Raw genomic sequence first — 18,353 nt, 5'->3', positions numbered from 1 at the left:
CTTGAGGACTTCATAGAGTCTGAACGTTTGACTGTGTGTTTGGTTCCCCAGGAAGCCAACTCTGAAATGGAGATTGGTGCACAGGAGGCATCCTGGGGACTGCACCTGGGAGAAACAACTGTGAGAGAGTCCGAACTGGGCAGAGGGAGAAGTTGAACTGTGATATGGTTGCAACAGAGGCCTCAGCTGTACACACAGGGAACTTTGGAGTTGGGATGTCCCTGTAGAGTTGTCTTGCCTTGAAGAGGAAAAGGAGCCAAGTATTGCCACATCAACGAGGTTATTAGATGCAGGCTTTCCCCCAGGGAGGGGGCATAACTTTGAGCAAGGCTGTTCCTATGGACTTGGGAAATTTCCAGAGGGGGCTTAACTGTGATCATGCTTCTGGTAACTAGGGTAATGAGTGTCTCAATTCTGGATTAAGAGATATAGGGAGGGGGCCACAGTATTCACTATCCCATGGACTATGAGTGACTATGTGGCTTGAGCTTCCCGTCATGAATTGATTGCTCTCTAATCCATTAGGCCACAAGGGTTGGTGTATGCAGAAATAATCTCTTATCAAATGGAAGCGGTATCCATGAGATCAGGTTCAGGTAGATCTGGAAGGCACAGCAATTTACATCTATCAACTTCTGCTTTGACTCTGCTCCTCCTTCAACTCACACCTATGCCCTTATGAGGACCTCTCATTGCCAAGTTGATAAAGAAAGAACTTGTGCCTGGTTTATAGATACTCTAACCAGAAGTGGATGCTGCCATAGTACAGCCCCAATTAGGCATGGCCCTGATGGACAGTGGTGAAGGAAATTCCAACCAGTAGACAGAGCTAGGAGGAATTCTTATGGTTGCTCACTATACATGGGAGAAGAATGACCTGAGAAATAGATCTACACTGAGTTTTGAGCAGTGGCTAACACCTGGTTAGGGGCTTGGAAAGAACAAGATTGTAAGGTGACAAGAAAGTCTGGGTAAGAGGTATGAGGAGGACCATCTGAAAAGAGGCCTAAAGTGTCCCAAGTTAATGCTCACTCGAGGGCAACTATTGCAGAGAAGGCTCTTAATACTAAGGTGGCCAAATCAACCAAATGCAATTATGAATCTAGAGTGGGCCAGCTAACAGAAGAAACCAAGGCTGAGTACCATTTCCTAAGAAGACCAGTCAATTACCCATTAGCAACTCTGTTACCTTGGACTCATCAATTTATCCCAAATAGGATAAACTCTTATTTTGGTGTATCTGTTTTTCTTCCCTGTCCACCAGGCTTTTACTAGTATACCATCTGTGGAGCTAGGGAAAATCTTTTTTTAAAAAAGACTTATTTATTTATGTGGGAGAGAGAGAGTGGGGGTATGGGGGAAAAAGAGAGAGAGGGAAAGTCGTAAGCAGACTCTACGCTGAGCATGGAGCCCAACACAGGGCTGGATTTCACGACCCTGAGATCATGACCTGAGCTAAAACCAAGAGTCGGATGCTCAACCAATTGAGCCATCCAGGCACCCCATCAGAAAATCTTATTTATCATCATTAAATTCGATACACTTATTTTTTTTACCAAAGTACTCACTTCATGGCAATAGAAATGCATCAATAGGCTCCTGCCCATGAAATTCACTGGTTTTATCATATAGGCAATCACACAGAAGTTAAACAGAGAATAACTTACTAAAGACCTTTTTTTTTTTTTTTTTTTTTTTGGTGTCTACCTAGAGACAATACCTGCAAGGTTGGAGTGCTACCCTAAAGGGTCTAACTAAGATTTAAGATTGGGAGTGGCCCCTCTCACTGTTATACATGATAGTCACTGGAAGAATTTTCTCTTTCCCATTCCCAAACCTTGGACTCTGCTGGTTTTGTGACCTAGGTCTTCAAGAAAAGTATTATTCCTTCAGGAGATACAATAATGGTCCCATTAACCTTGAAGTTGAGTATGCCACCTGACCATTTCAGATTCCTCAGGCCACTGAATTGACAGGTTGAGAAAGGACAACTGTACTTTCTGGAATTATTGGTATCAATTACCAAGGGAAAATTACATTGCTGTTACACATCTGGCGCAGGAAGAACCATATCGGTGACTGAGGGGAGTCCCTAGGGTGCCACTTAGAAGAGAAATAGTTCAAGAATAACAACTGCTTTCCAGTATTAAAGGTCAATTAAAGAATAAAGTAACCCAGTAAAGCCATGGCATAACAAGGACTCAGACCGTTCAGATATGAAGGTATTTCTCACCAAGTAAATAATCCCAACTAGTGAAGGTACTAACTGAGGGCCAGGGTAACATGGAATGGGTGATGGAATAAAATATCAATGATAAAATGATATGTCATCAGTGATAAAATATTAATGATAGCTTTGTGACCTGTTATAGAGATGAGGACTGAAGGATCTATACGTATGTTTTGTATGTGCTAAACCTTGATATCTCTTTCCCCCTCCTTCTTACCCTGGTATTTTATCTGAGGAATGTTGTTGGTGCTTAGGTTCACAATGAATTCACTAGACCGTGAGAAGCCACAACCAAACTAAATGGGGAGGGCTGAAATTCCCCCGGAGATCTTGGACCCAAGATGACTATGATGACTAGTGCGATTTGCAACTCCTCTTGTTAGAGGGAAGGAGAAAGCATTTGTAGGAGAGAGGTGTTTAAAGTCTGAAGTTGTGAAATATGGGTGGAAGAGTGAGAAGGGGTGGTTGTGTTAGTCCTGGGTCTGTTTCCATCAGATCCGTTCCATCCAGATCCTCTTCCCCAGATGCTCTGTATCTCAAAACTGATCCCTGAAAACTCTGTTTCCCAGGGCCCTAGATGGGTTTGGCCAATGGGAGGGTGTGGAAAGAGGTATAAGGTGGGAGAAAGGGAGAACCCAGAATCTTCCCCCCCCCAACCCCTCTGCACCTCCAGTGGCATCTCTAGAAGTAGCTGAATTTCCTCCATGGTTCTAGCTCCCATAGGAAAGATCTTCCGTGATTCGGGCTGGGTGACCCTTGCCCTGGGTTCTGGTTACACGGCCATTTCCCTCTTTCCTTACATCTAATGGTGATAATGTCTTTTTGCTGTTGCTAATATTTGGGTTATCTAATTCCCTCTGTTTGATTTCTCTTAATAAATAAAAATATATTTATTAAGACCTTACTAAGATCCAGACCCTCTGCTAGAGATTTTGTGTGTTAACTCATTTAATCCTCTTGATCACTCTAAAAGGTAAATCCTCTATTTATTCCCATCTTATAGAGAGGTGGCACAACTTGCTTGAGGTTACACAGCCAGTGGCCCAAGTTTGTGTAACACCAAATTCATACTCCTCGTAATCATTCATCACTGTAATGCATATTGTGCAAACATCAAAACAATATTAAAAGAATAAATAGATAGAAAATGCCCATGATATAACATTGCTTTTAAAAATAAGATAGACGAGAGGCGCCTGGGTGGCTCAGTTGGTTAAGCGACTGCCTTCGGCTCAGGTCATGATCCTGGAGTCCCGGGATCGAGTCCCACGTCGGGCTCCCTGCTCAGCAGGGAGTCTGCTTCTCCCTCTGACCCTCTTCCCTCTCATGCTCTCTATCTCTCATTCTCTCTCTCTCAAATAAGTAAATAAAGTCTTAAAAAAAATAAAAATAAAAATAAGATAGAGGGGCTCCTGGGTGGCTCAGTCAGTTGGGCATCTGCCTTCAGCTTGGGTCATGATCCTAGGGTCCCCGGATTGAGCCCCACATTGATTGAGCCCTGCTCGGCGGGGAGTCTGCTTCTCCCTCTGCTACTCTTGTGCTCTCCCTCACTCTCTTTCCCTCTCAAATAAATAAATAAAATCTTTAAAATAAATAAAAATAAAAATAAGATAGAGGGGCACCTGGCTGGCTCAGCTGGAAGGGCGCACAACTCTTGATCTCGGGGTCATGAGTTCAAGCCCCATGTTGAGTGTAGAGATTACTAAAAAAACAAACTTAAAAAAATAAGATAGAAAGCTCATTATGTAGAATCCTAAGAGGTTTTTTAAATCTAACATGTATCTATTTATCTCATAAATGATATTGGATATGTCAAAACAATCTATTTCTGGGTGGTAGAATTGCAATTCATGTTTCTTCTCTTCTGAATGCACCTATATACTTTTCTGAATTTTTCCCATTTTTAAAAAATGATGGGTATGATCATGTATCAATCAGAATTAGGTGTGACACCTCCAAGAATTCATCAAACACTCAGACTCACGCTCTCTTGTGGCTCCATTGGCCTTGGTGGACCACCTCAGTGTCTTCCCATTCTCATAGCAGCATCAGGAAAGAGGAAGGGAGCTTCCATCCTGTTGGAGACTCCCCAGAAATGTCGTATACTTCTGTTTCCACAGCATTGGTCAGAAGTTAGTCACAGAGTCCCCAGAGGCTACAAGGGAGTCAGTAAATGTAGCCATTCAGCTGAGCACCAATGTAGGCTCTGTTGGAAAGAATTGATAGCAGGCAGTTGGTATTCTCTTCCACAATTATAATCAGTATAAAGTAAAAATAAATTATGTTGCTTTTATTGTTCAATTCTACTACATAGTATCTAACTGACAGGTACCATTTATATTCAGATAGGGATGTTTGACTGTCTGGGCTTTATACAGGGTATAGTATATGGGGAAATGATTTTTTAAAATAAACTTTAAATTTTGGAATAATTTTAGACAACAGAAAAATTGCAAATATAGTACAGAGAACTCCTCCTTGTTTATCCAGTTTCGGTTTCCCCAAATATTATCTTCTTAATTACTATGGTGCATTTGTCAGAACTAGAAAGGCAACATTGGTACATCATCATTAAGGAAACACTAGATTTTATCAGCTTTCACCCCAGTTTTTCCACTGATGTCCCTTTTCAATTCTGGGATCCAATCCAGGAACCCACATCGCATTTAGTTATCATGTCTCTTTAGTCTTCTCTGATCTGGGATGGTTTCTCAAGTCTTTTTTTGTTTTTGTTTTTGTTTTTTTTCCGAATGACCTTGACAGTTTTGAGGAATACAGGTCAGATATTTGTAGAATGTCCCTCAATTTCTGGGTTTGTCAGATGTTTTCTCATGGTTCGACTGGGGTTATCGGTTTTGGGGTGAAGCATGGACGTGAAGTGCCTTACTCATCTCATCTTACCAGGGGGTACCTGATATCTACATGACATCACTGGTGATGTTAACCTTCATCACCTGATTAACGTGGTGTTGGCAAGGCTTCTATCCTCTAAAGTTACTATATTTTCCCTTCCTATACTCTACTCTTTGGAAGTGAGTCACTAAGTACAGGCCATAGTTGGAGTAGGAGGTCGGGTATCTACATATATTAGTTGGGACTCTTCTGTAAATAAGTTGCCTCTTCTCAGTGGGGGAGTACATTTTTAAGGCTCAAAATACATTGCTTTTGCTTCAAGACAGTGAATAAATGATGAGGACACTTTATAGGCACCTTGGGGAGGAAATGACCAATGAATTGTTAAGTTCAGTTTGTCTGGTTAAATAAATATCTGGAGAGTTCATTAACAATTATTTTTAAAAAGGACAAAAAGCTGGTTTGTAGACTATGGAACTCTTTCAGTGTTTGGCTTGCTGGGTTTGAGGTGAGAACATCCAGTAGGCGTTTGGATATTCCGACATGGGTCCTGGGAAGAGGAAGGAGTTTAAGAGACAGATACGGAAATCCCCCGGGACGGGGGTTAAGGGATCAGGGAGGCCTCAAGAGTGCTTACGGTTTTTAGAAGAGAGCATGAAGAGTGAAATGGGGTGGCAAAAGGAAAAAACAAAAGGATACAAGGGTTCTCCCCAGACACACACCCTACTGGCAGACCCAGGGCAGGCAAAGGCATGCACCTCCATTACACAATGAAGCAAGACCACATTTACTGGCAGGAATGAAATGTGGATGGATGGAAATCAGTCTGCACCCAGTCTCAAAGCAAATATGCTAAAGAAGGATTTCTGAATAACTTAATGGCTATGCTGATGGATTATACTGAGCATGACTTCTTTCTATCTCCCTGAATCCTTGTGGTAAGATCTTCATGAAAGATTAAAACCAAGGAAAGATGGATGTCTTTTTCTTAACTTTAAAAAGCTCAGGTTTGTTCTGATTATATATTATATCTGTTCAACATAAAAAATAAATAAAATTAAGAAACAAGTAGTAAAAATTACTCATAATCCCACCTCACAAAATAATGTAGCTACAACTAAAAGTTTTATATATGAATACACACACACACACACAAATAAATATATAATATATTTACATGGTGAAAACATTAGAAATGGTAGATAATTGTATATAAAAGTTAAAGTCAAATACATAGCCTCCTGGAATTTTTTTAATATCTGTGTTTGCATATCTTTTTTTAACAGAAAACTGAAATCACACTCTACACATTAGCTATAATTCTCCTCTGAAAATAAGTTATCATTAATCATCATTATTAGCATCATTAACATTACTGTTTTTTGAAACATATACTTTCAGGGGAGGTACCATTATCCCCATTTACAGATTAAGAAATTGAGGATGACAGACATTAAATGAATTGTGGTCTGGAACAATTTTAACAATATAGAATCCAAACCCATGTACTTAGTCTCTGTCAATAAATCTTCACTTAGAATATTGTTTTAAAGTTAATTGTTCAATTTATTAAAGTTACAAATATAAAATTCTGGTTCAATTTACAATGCTAATCATTCTCTTATTTTCCTTATAAATGTAGAAAAATTTAATAATTACTAATAAGGAGCTTGTATGAATTTTGTTTCCACTTATAAATTTAATTAAATGCCTTAATTATTTCAAATTAAATTTTGAAATTTAATATAGTCAGCTTCCTTTTTAAGTATTTCAGTATCTGATTTACAGAGAAACCTCTCCAAAGTAAGTAATATTTGTAAATTCAATTAAATATAAATATGATGTGTCTAAAATGCCTTTAATTGTTCCCATACTGTTTATAAAATAAGTGAGATTTAAACATTATATGACAAGTTTAAACCAATTATTCAATTACACATTTTAAGTTAGAATTGCAAACCTAGCATGCTAAATTCTATTAAACAGTATAAATTCCTAAAGTGCCAGACAGAAATAAATTCATTAAGACATAAGTATTAACACTGCTTGTTCTACATCTTTATAGTTAATTCTAAATATCCTTGAATCAAAACATATTTATCCAGTTCCAGTTCATGTAAGAGAGTAGCAGCCTTGCCAATAACAATTATAAATCCTGGACAAAATGTAAAAAACAACTCTGTGAAGGCACTGGAGAGCAACCCAAAGTAGGGAGAAATGGAAAGAATATTATCCTTGAGGAAGGGAAGCTCACTGTGTGAGGTCCACATTGAATCAGATTTTCACCTGAAGGCACTTCATAGTCTACTGCAGTGCCTGGGGAAATACAGCTCAAGCAGAGAGTAACAGTTTTACTAGGCTGAAGAGACAGCCAGTTTTGGAAGTGACCCAGATGCACTGGAAATGGGTGTATGTTGGGGTGGGGGTGGGGGAATCCCAGAAAGAAAAAAGCCACAAAAGAAGGAGATCAAAATTTTTTCACATAAATTTCCCTTAAATCCTGACAGATTCCTAAATCATGTGTGCATGGAACAAAGCCTCAAGAAACCCAGAAAAAAGAAGGAAGCTAAGGAACTGAGCTGACATTTTAGCAGCTGCCTAGGACTTAAGCTGTTTAAGTTTAGCATTTACGTCCAGCCAAAATAGAGGAGTTCAGTAAACAGCTTGGACTTTGCACTGACAAGCCAGGAGGGCCACACTTTATGAGTAAAGATTGCATCTGAGGACCAAGGGCCAAACTGAATATAGCTACTCTAACAAGGGCCAAAACTAATCCCCCAAGAATCAAGGTAATATGCCAGTAATTTAACTGCTGCCATAACAGAATATAATACTCTTTACAGGAAGATCACTCAACCCAGAGTTTCTGCAACATATTATTTACAATGCCCAAAACACAATAAGAAAATTATTACACATGCAAAGAAGTGAAAAATGTGACCTGTAATTGAGGTCAGTAGAAGCAGACCCACAAGTGACTCATGTTAGAATTAGCTGAAAAGGACCTTAAGACTGGTGTAATAAATATGATAGAGAACCTATAGGAAAATATGAGCAAATGGGTGAACAGATAGGGAATTTCAATTAGAAATGGGAAAATTTTTTTAAAGAATCAGAAATTCTAGATGCATAACCTAAATGTAATCATGAGAAAATACCAACATATCCTTCAGTAATGAAGGGATAATCAGGACATTCTCAGATGAGGAGAGACTAAAAGAATTTGTTACCAGAGATTGACCCTAAAACACTGGATAAAGTTCTTCAACAAAAAGGAAATGATAAAAGAAGCAAACTTGAAACATAAGAAATGAAGACAGCATAACAAAAAATAAAATGTGGGTAAGTATAATAGATTTTCCTTCTCTTGAGTTTTTAAACTTATGTTTGATTGTTGAAGCAAAAATTAAAATGCTGTGTATGGTTCTCAATATCTGTGAGTAAATAAGACAATTATATGGAGGGAGGTAGAGGGATCTAAATGTTTCAACACTTCACTCAAAATGGTAAAATGTTGATACCAGGTGTCTTAGTCTGCTTGAGCTGCCATAACAAAAATACCATAAACTATGTTTAAACAACAGAAATTTATTTTCTCACAGTTCTGGAAGCTGGGAGACCAAGATCAGGGTTCCAGTTGATTCAGTCCCTGGTGAAAGCTCTCTTCCTGCCTTGTAGATGGTCCCTAGCTTGCTGTGCATTCACATGGCCTCTTCTTTGTGCTTACATGGAAAAGCAGGGAGATCTTTCTTCTTCCTCTTATATGACCACCAGTCCTATCCCATTCGGACCCCACCCCATGACCTCATTTAACTTTAATTACCTCCTACAGACCCTATCTCCAAATATAGTCATATTGAAGGTTAGGGCTTCAACATATGAATTTGGGGGGAACACAATTCAGTCCATAGCACTAGGGAACTGTGATAAGTTATACATATATAATATAATACCTAGAACAACCATTGGAAAAAAATCTATGAAAGAGATACCTTCAAAAACACTACAGACACAAAAAAGACATACAAATGTCCAAAGGTATATGAAAAGGTGCCTAACCTCATTGATAATGAGGGAAATGAAAATCAAAACGACAAAGAGATATCCCTTCACACCTGTTACAATGGCTATTATCACCACACACAACACACACACAAACACACACACACACACAACCTCCAAAACAAAAGATAACAAATATTGGTGAGGATGTGAAGAAAATGGAATTCTTATACACTGTTGGTGGGAATGTAAAATGGTGCAGCCACTGTGGAAAACAGTATGGCGGTTCCTCAAAAAATGAAAAATCGAACTACCATAAGATCCAGTAATCCTCTTCTGGGTATTTATCCAAAAGAACTGAAATCAGAATCTTGAAGAGATATTTGCAGAGATACCAATTGGAAGGCATTATTCACAATAGCTAAGATATGGACACAACTTAAATGTCCATTAACAGATGAACAAATAAAGAAAATGTGGTATATACATATCATGGAATATTATTCAGTCTTAAAAAAGAAAGAAATCCTGCCATACATGACAATATAAACAAATTTAGAGAACACTATGCTAAGTGAAATAAGCCAGTCATGGAAAGACAAATATTGCCTGATTCCACTCATCTGAAGAATCTAAAATAAACTCATAAGAACAGAAAGCTGAATGGTGGTTGCCAGGGACTGGGAGGAGGGGAATGGGGAGCTCTTATTCAACAGACATACAGTTTCAGTTAAGCAAGATGAATAATTCTAGAGCTCTTCTGTATAATATGCCTATAACAATACTGTATTATACTCTTAAAAATGTGTTAAGAGAGTAGATCTTATGTTAAATGTTCTCACCGCAAAAAAACAAACAAAAAGTCATTACCATCAACAACAACAAAGCTACAGTAAGAAGGTTGTACAGAGAAGCATGGACTACTAACAATAAAAGAATCTAGTACTCTGGGGAAAAAAAAACCAACCCGCTATAGATAAGAAATTCTAACGTTCAAGGAGAAGCCTGAGGGAGAGCACCTTGGCAAGGTTCCAGGATACAAAATCAACGCACAGAAATCGATCATATGTTGATATGCTAGCAACAAACATGTGCAAAACAAAATGTAAAACACAATACCATTTATAATCATTCCAAAACAAATGAAATACCTAGATATGAATCTAACAGAATACGCACAGGATCTGCATCTGCTTATGCATCTTTGGCAGGAAAATCACAAGTGATGTTGTATTCTTACTGAACCTTCTTGGGTGCTGTAGGGCTTCACTCGGGCACATTATTGATGATTTTCACTTTGATTGTTTGATTAAGGTGTTGTCTCTCAGGTTTTTCCACTGTAAAGTTACTCTAAAGTTACTCCTTTTGAAATTTTTTTAAATTTAAAGAAAATAAAATTTTTAAAATTGCATACAGTAAAATTCACCTCTTTTTGGTGCACAGTTCCGTGAGTTTTGACAAATACACAGAATCATGTAACCACCACCATAGAATAGACACAGAATAATTCTGTCGCTCCAGACAACACTGCTTTATGTCGCCCCTTTTTGGTCAAGCCCTCCCTCCTCCCAGACACTTGGCAACCACTGATGTGTTCTCCATCCCGTAATTTTGCCCTTTCCGTTATGTCTTATAAATGGAATCATACAGTATGTAGCTAAAGTTACTCTCTTGTCCTTGCAGGTAATATGTATGGGGAAGTCATTTTAAACTATATAATATCTTGCTCCTCATCATACTTTCTATTTATTTATCTACCTATTTATATCAGTATGAACTCATGATTTCCTGACTGATTAAATGGTCATAATCCATTACTATCATTATGTATTTTGATGCTCAAATTGTTCCTGATTTGACTAATGGGAGGCCTTTCAGTTGGCATCTATCTCCCTCTGACATATCCCCAGCATTTTTGAGTACTTTCTGGCTTTCCAGCACAAGATATCCCAGGCTTACAGGTGCTCATCACTATGGGGATGTGCATTCTTGCAGGTCCTTTTGGTAGACGGAGCAAGAGAATATGTACATATGTATGGCATGTACATATGTATGTATATGGTATATACATACACATATATATATCCATCCATATTTATTTTTTAAAGATTTTATTTATTTGAGAGAGAAAGAGCACAAGTGGGAGGAGGAGCAGAGGGAGAAACAGACTCCCCGCTGAGCAGGGAGCCCGATGCGGGGCTCAATCCCAAGACCCTGAGATCATGACCTGAGCCGAAGGCAGACATTTAACCAGCTGAGCCACCCAGGCGCCCTCCCCATATTTATCTCGGTCTGTGTCTGTCTATCTATCTATCTACCTATCTATCTATCATCTGTCTATCTAGACGGCTATAAGCTCACACCAATACCTTGAATTCCAGCCTAACATCACAGGGTTCAGTCAAGTTGTATCCTGTTCCATATTTGTAACTCTCTTTTCTGGTGGTGAGAAACATGGCTCCAATCACCCTTAATGTGTTTAGTTACTTAGTGTATAATCAATTTTGCATCACTGCCACCAACCCCTCACTCATGCAAAATTCCCATTCAGGTTTCAACTTCTCACATTGGAGCAGCCCACTGCACAAGCACCCCTCCTTACCCAGCTTGGGATCCAACATCCAATGCCAGGCTGGCCTTCTGGATGGATGCCCTCTTTTCCCTTGCACGGCTCTGAAACCCCTCCTCGGGGCCTCCCCAGCACTTCCATGTGAATGCCTTCTCCATCCTGCTCAGGATCTGACACCCCACAACAGCCCTTGCTAGGATCTTCTCTCCCTCTCTACAGGGATATCCTCCTCACCTTGCTTGGGCTTTCAGTCCCCAGCCAGGGCCATCCCCACTTGTGAATGCACTTGCTATGCCAGCCTGCCCCTCCCCTGCCACACGGATATCCTTCTCACCCTGCGCTGGGCATCTCTGCTATGCAATACCCTCCTTATGGTGTTCTGGCTCCTGCCCTGTGCCTTGGGCCACCGTCCTGCATGGATGCCCTCCTGATGCTGGCAGACAGATTAAGACAGATCATCTTGGCCGAGCGGAAGCTGGTCTATGTCCAGTTTGCCTTTCCTCCTAGAGCAATGCCCATCCATGAGTCTCAGTGGGAGGACCTTTTACCTTGGTGGATTTTAAACTCCCAATTTGTCCCCACATATATGCGAGATTGCCAAAATCTCTGCTTAGCTTTTTAGTCCCTTAGTCATGCTTGTGCGCTCTCTCTCCCTCAAATAAATAAATAAAATATTAAAAAAAATAAAATAAAATCTAGTTTTCATAGTGGTTCTTAGCAGGAGAATAAATCTCATACCACCTACTCTGTCCCAGCTAGAAGCAGATGTCTACCTTTATAGTTTTTTGTTTTTCCTTTTTGTTAAATGTTGCTTTGAGTTGGGAAGTCAAGAGGTTTCCCTGTGCGATTTCAGGGGAGGGGGGAAGATTGGAGTGTGTGTAGACCACCATCCTTCTAGAGTAATTGCCTATTTAGGTGCTAGAGGAAATTAGGTATATTCTGTTCCTCTCTAGAAAGAACATGAAACCAGCCATCCTATCAGATTAGGGTTCTCTGTACCCTGAAGGGCTCACATGTGAGTGGAAACTGTTGTTCTCAGTAGATAGCCCATTTCTTCCTTTTATCAAGTCTGTATTATAAAATATAGAAATTTCAAACTAGAGTTACAAAAATTGGAGCATATTTTAAACGTTCATACGTAAGGAATATGACCTTTTAAAAATACAAAACATGCCATTGTTTACATTTTGTTATTTATTAGACAACTAGAAGATTTGTAAGGCTATTAATTAACAATGCACTATCAGCACCGGTGCCCAGTAAAGGGCCGCAAGTTTAAAATTGTAACAAAAACAACTTTTCCTCCATTCTTGTCCGTGTACCTTGTAAGTAGAGATATGATCTCAGTGCGACATAACGTCCACATTCTAAATGTGAATGCTGTTCCGGGAAACGGGAGTCTCTGACCATGACAGGCTCTGGCTGGGAGAACTGTTCCAGAGAAATGGACGTTAAACAGAAAGGCCTAACTGTGGACCTAACTGTGGACTTGCCCCTAGGCACAGACACTGAAAGAAAAAGGATGAAAGTATATATATATATATATAAAAAAAATTACTAGGTTTAAAAGTGTTTTACTAGATTGGGGGCACCTGGGGGGCCTGTTAAGCACCCAACTCTTGATTTTGGCTCAGGTCATGATTTCGGGGGGTGGAATCGAGTTCCCTGTTGGGCCCCCCTGCTTAGCTCAGAGTCAGCTTGGGGTTCTTGCTCCCTCTCCCCCGCCCCCCACGCATGTGCACATGCATATGTGCGCTCTTTCAAATACATACATACATACATAAAATCTTTAAATGCAGTTAAAATACAGAGTGTTTTACTAGATTGTCTTCACACCAGAATGCACGAACGTAGTTACATTAGCTTTTGTGTCTCATTTTGAGCCAAGACAGTGCAGCCTGGCGGGCAGGGCATGGACTCTGGGTAGGACTGGGGTCTAAATCGCAGCTTCACCCACCACTAGTTTAACCTATATGGGGTTGTTTACCCCCAAGTCACAAGAAACTGATATCCATCTTGTAGGGTTGCAAAAATGAGATGAGACAATGGTACACGTAAGCACTTGGCAAAGAGTAGTGACTAATTTTAGAGACTATTTTCAAAGATGGTTTGAGATGGTTTAGGACTTCAGTGATTGCTAAGCCTGTGTGAACACAACCTCTCCATTCTCTGCTCCACGTACAGGATACTCTCTGCTTCCACAATGGTTGGCAAAAATTTAACTCAGTGGTCCAGTTGGGTGAGAATGGCTGTACATAATACATATGTGTAAATAGTTTTCATGAGCATGAAATGATAAAGATCTAGAAGACTCTTTAGCATTATCCTGGTTGGATTTCTTCATTTTGTAGAGGAGGAAACCGAGGCCCAGGAGGTGAAAGGCCTTGCCCCAGGTATCCTGCCTGATGACAGGCAGAGCCAGACTGGCATGTGGGGGCCCCGACACCCGACTCCTCTCTCCTCCCGCTGTGTCCACAGTGATCATGGTCAGTTTGGGGCCCTCAGGTCCTCACTGGCACTTTGTCTCTTCTGCCTCATTCTAATGGCCAAGGCAAGTCAGCTGGCCAGCCCAGGTTCAAGGCTGGGGAAATGGGGTCTCCCTCCCGGTAGGAAGAGCTGCAGTGTTACATTGCACCAGGTGTGGATACAGAACAGGGTGAGGAACTAAGAAGATCACAAAAGGCAAATGTCTTCCATGGCCCTGATCTTTGTCCAAAAGTAGCCATGAGTGTCACACATACATGTCTTAAGTGTAAGAAGTAGGCATGTCTTTGGACTTTGTAGGCATCTGTACACTGTGGAAAAGGCTTGGGAAGGCAGTTCTACACCTGAGTGCCCAGTGCATCCCCACACACAGGGTGTTGAGGGGAGTGCGAGGCAGCAGTCTGCAGGACTCAGTGATCTGGGCCTGTAGGCTCACAAGCAAGGTAAGGTACTCACGGGGACAACCACGAGACAGGGAATGGCAGTGGACAGTGACTCAGTGTGGGCACAAGGGGTGAGAGTAGCTTGCTGACAGTCAGGATAGCGAAGCTTCCTTGGAAGACATGAAATCTATGAGGCCGGGAAAGGTAGCTAGCACTTACCTAGCCAGGTAGAGGAAGGGGAGAAGGTCTTCCTGGAGGGAAATGACGTGATAGACAGTGCACCATCAGGGGCGAGCCTGCGTCACGGCATTCAAGGTGGAAAGACAGGGTTAAGCCAGATAATAGAAACCTATCCAGGATGCCTGGGACCCAATGAGAGGGGAGGAGCTGCACCTACAGGTTTGTGACAGCTGCAACAACTTCCAGAGCAGAAGAAACAGGGAGAAACCTCTCTCAGCCCACACGCTGGTACGTGAAGGCCTGGGTAGCAGGAACCTAAAGGAAAAAAGCTAAGGCTGGTCTGAAAGGAGAATGTGGGACATTCATGTCCCTTGCATTCAGACACTCACAGCAAACTGCATTATAAGCTAACTTAGCGTTTCATGATTTTGAATGTATATGTGTAAAATTGGAGGTTCTTTTTACCCAAACCGTTATTTCCACTCTTTTACCCTAAATGCAAAAATGTTGGTCACGTGGTAGGGAAACCGAATTCTTTTTGGCTTATTTTTTTCATCCCTGAAAAAAATTCTAGTGCAAAAGCAAATCAAACGTAGATACAAGGAAAGTTCATTTTTTGAAAATTTTGTATTTGATACCATTCGTTTGTAGCACTTAAAACCAATTCTATTTAGATTCAGTATTTCAGTATTTATTACTTTAGACCTGCCCGGTCCAGCATATAAGCCACTAGTAAGTTTATTAAATGTGGCTAGTCCAAAGTGAAATGTACTAGAAGTGTAAATAATATACCGGATTTCAAAACAGTACAATGAAAGAATGTAAAATGCCTTTTTACTAATTTTTATACCAATAATTTATTGAAATGATGATTTAATATGTTGTGTTAAATAAAATATATTGTTAAAATTGATTTTACCTATTTCTTTTTACTTTTTTAACATGACTATTAAAAAATGTAAAATTATATATGGGTTCACATTTGTGGCTCACATTTTATTTCTATTGGGCAGTGCTATTTTAAAAGCTTCATTTGTCTAGAAATATTGTGTTATGGAGTGGCCCAAACTGCAGTTAATGACATTAACAGGTGGAAGGGGTTTGCATGCCCTGTGAAATGAAAAATTGTTCCAAACATTTCTATTTTCTTCCAGGCTGAATCTGTGATTTAGTGATAAATCACACAACTATCTTGAAGCACATGCTATATTATATGCTTTCAAGGACAGCCATTTCTGTGATTATGATTTCTTTTCCCATAGGGGAGGGGATACGAAACAGGTTTGCAATAAAAATTTCCATTTGTTAACAAGTTTTAATAATAAATATTTTAGGTTATCACTAAAGCATGATAAATAATGTGCCTGCATAATTTTAGCACCAATTTACAAAATCTACATGCAGCCAGCAGTAGACCCTTACTGAACAGGTGTGATGTTTTGTTCTCATTGCTGTTGTTTAATTAGGTTTCTTCAGTGTCTTTTAATCCACAGCAGTCCCTTGCTGCTGTTGTTTGTTTCCCTTTTTCTGTGGCCTTGACTTTTTGAAGATTTGAAGTCAAGTGCCTTGTAGAATATTCTACATGGTGTCCTTTAACTTGTGCCACACTCCCCTGAATTCCTGGAAAATGAAGATCGGGTCTAGAGAAGCCTGATTAGGTTCAGGCCACACATTTTAGTAAGAATAATAGTTGGTGTTGTGTACTTACTATTGCATCATATTAGGAAGCACATGCGTCAAGTTTTTCTACGATTCGTGATGTTAAACTGATCACTTGTTTAAGTAGCAATTGCCAGGGACACCTGGCTGGCTCAGTCGGTGGAGGAAGCGGCTCTTGATCTCGCAGTTGTGAGTTTGAGCCCTGTGTTGGTTGCAGAGACTATTCAAATTAATTAACTAATTAATTTTTAAAAAGTAGTCATTGCCAGATTTCTTTTTTTTTTTAAAGATTTTGTTTATTCATCTGACAGAGAGATAGCGGGAGAGGGAACACAAGCAGGGGGAGTGGGAGAGGGAGAAGCAGGCTTCCCGCTGAGCAGGGAGCCCTGATACCAGCTCGATCTGGCTTGATCCAGCTCGATCCCAGGACCCTGGTATCATGACCTGAGCTGAAGGCAGACGCTTAAAGACTGAGCCACCCAGGTGCCCCCATTGCCAGATTTCTCCATTGCAAAGGTGTATGTTTCCATTTGCAATTAAAAGTAATCTGGGAGATGATACCAGTTTTGTAATAACTGTTCACTTAATGGTTGTAGCATCTATTACTAAATCCTTGCTTGAACCAATTTCATTAGGAGTTGCAAAATGGTGATTTCTAAATTCTCCAGTTCCTTTTACATCTATTAGCTGGCACTCTTCTATAAAGAATCATTGTTTTCCTTCTCTCCTTTTTATTACCATGAATTCATGGATTGTTATTTATACAATAATTTACAATCAAGTATAGCATCATTTTTTTGATGCTCAACGTGTCCCAAATTTGGCCAATGTCCTTTAGACATACCCCATCATTGTTTGAGCACTTCCTTGCTTTCTGGTGCAATAAAATGTCCCAGGCTCACCTTGTACTTTCTCTACCCCAAATTGGGTTTCTTTTAGTGAAGAAGGCTACTTAGAAGCCAAGATCTGGACATTAGGTATGCTCAGTGCACAAGGGTCTCTCAATGAACAGTTTTTTTAAATTGGGATATAATTCACATATTATAAAATTCACCCTTTAAAAGTAATAATTCAAAATGCAAATAGAAACCACAATGAGGGGGCGCCCGGGTGGCTCAGTCAGTTAAGCTTCTGCCTTTGGCTCAGGTCATGATCTCAGGGCCCTGGGATCGAGTCCCACATCAGGCTCTCAGCTCAGCGGCTAGTCTGCTGCTCCCTCTGCCTCTGTGATCGCTTTCACTCCCTCTCAAATAAATAAGTAAAATCTTTAAAAAGAAAGGAAGGAAGCACAATGAGTGCTCACTTCAGCAGCATTTATACTGAAATTGGAACAATACAAAGAAGATTAGTATGGCCTCTGCACAAGGATGACATGCAAATTTGTGAAGTGTAAAAAAAAAAATCCACAAGGAGATACCATTTCACAAACATTAAGATGGCTATCATAAGAAAAGTAATTTAAACAGAAAATAACAAATGTAGGTGAGGATGTGGAAAAACTAGAACCTTGTGCACTGCTGGTGGGAATATAAAATGGTACAGCCAGTGTGGAAAACAGCATGGCAGTTCCTCAAAAATTCAAAATGAAATTTCCATATGACCCAGCAATTCCATTCTAGGTATATGCCCCAAAGCACTGAAAGCAGGGTCTCAAAAGAAAGGTATTTGAACACCCATGTTCATAGCAGCATAATTCACAATAGCCAAAAAGTGGAAGAAACCTAAGTGTTTGTCAACAGGTGAATGGATAAACAACATGTGATAAAGATATAGAACTTACCTCTGTATATTTATATGTGTATATAGTGTATATATCTATATACTATTATCTTGCCTGAAAAAGGAAGGAAATTTTGCACATGCTCCAGCATGGATGAAGCTTGAGGACATTATGCTCAGTGAAATAAACCAGTCACAAAAAGATAAAGACAGTTTAAGTCCATTTACATGAGGAGCCTAGAGAAGTCAAATTCAGAACTGGGAGAGGAGGGGA

The 18,353-nt window shown here is 39.9% G+C and overlaps 1 protein-coding gene and 1 non-coding gene across 2 annotated transcripts in view; one reads left to right on the top strand and one right to left on the bottom strand.

Moving 5' to 3' along the window:
* SPESP1 (sperm equatorial segment protein 1) overlaps positions 1-18,353 on the bottom strand; it is a 154,602-nt gene that overhangs the window by 112,097 nt on the left and 24,152 nt on the right. Inside the window, exon 2 of the transcript XR_012373687.1 lies at positions 4,215-4,436. The gene's annotated coding sequence lies outside the window, so the exon portion shown is untranslated. The remainder of the gene's footprint in view (positions 1-4,214; positions 4,437-18,353) is intronic.
* Positions 17,656-17,762, top strand: LOC112833508 (U6 spliceosomal RNA). Its single transcript, XR_003210660.1, has one exon. It is a non-coding gene; the product is annotated as a U6 spliceosomal RNA (small nuclear RNA).

This window comes from Callorhinus ursinus, unplaced genomic scaffold (assembly GCF_003265705.2).
Source record: "Callorhinus ursinus isolate GAN/ISIS: 27379988/994484 unplaced genomic scaffold, GSC_fseal_2.0 scaffold25, whole genome shotgun sequence".
Lineage (NCBI taxonomy): Eukaryota > Metazoa > Chordata > Mammalia > Carnivora > Otariidae > Callorhinus > Callorhinus ursinus.
This window is presented reverse-complemented; position numbering and strand designations above follow the sequence as displayed.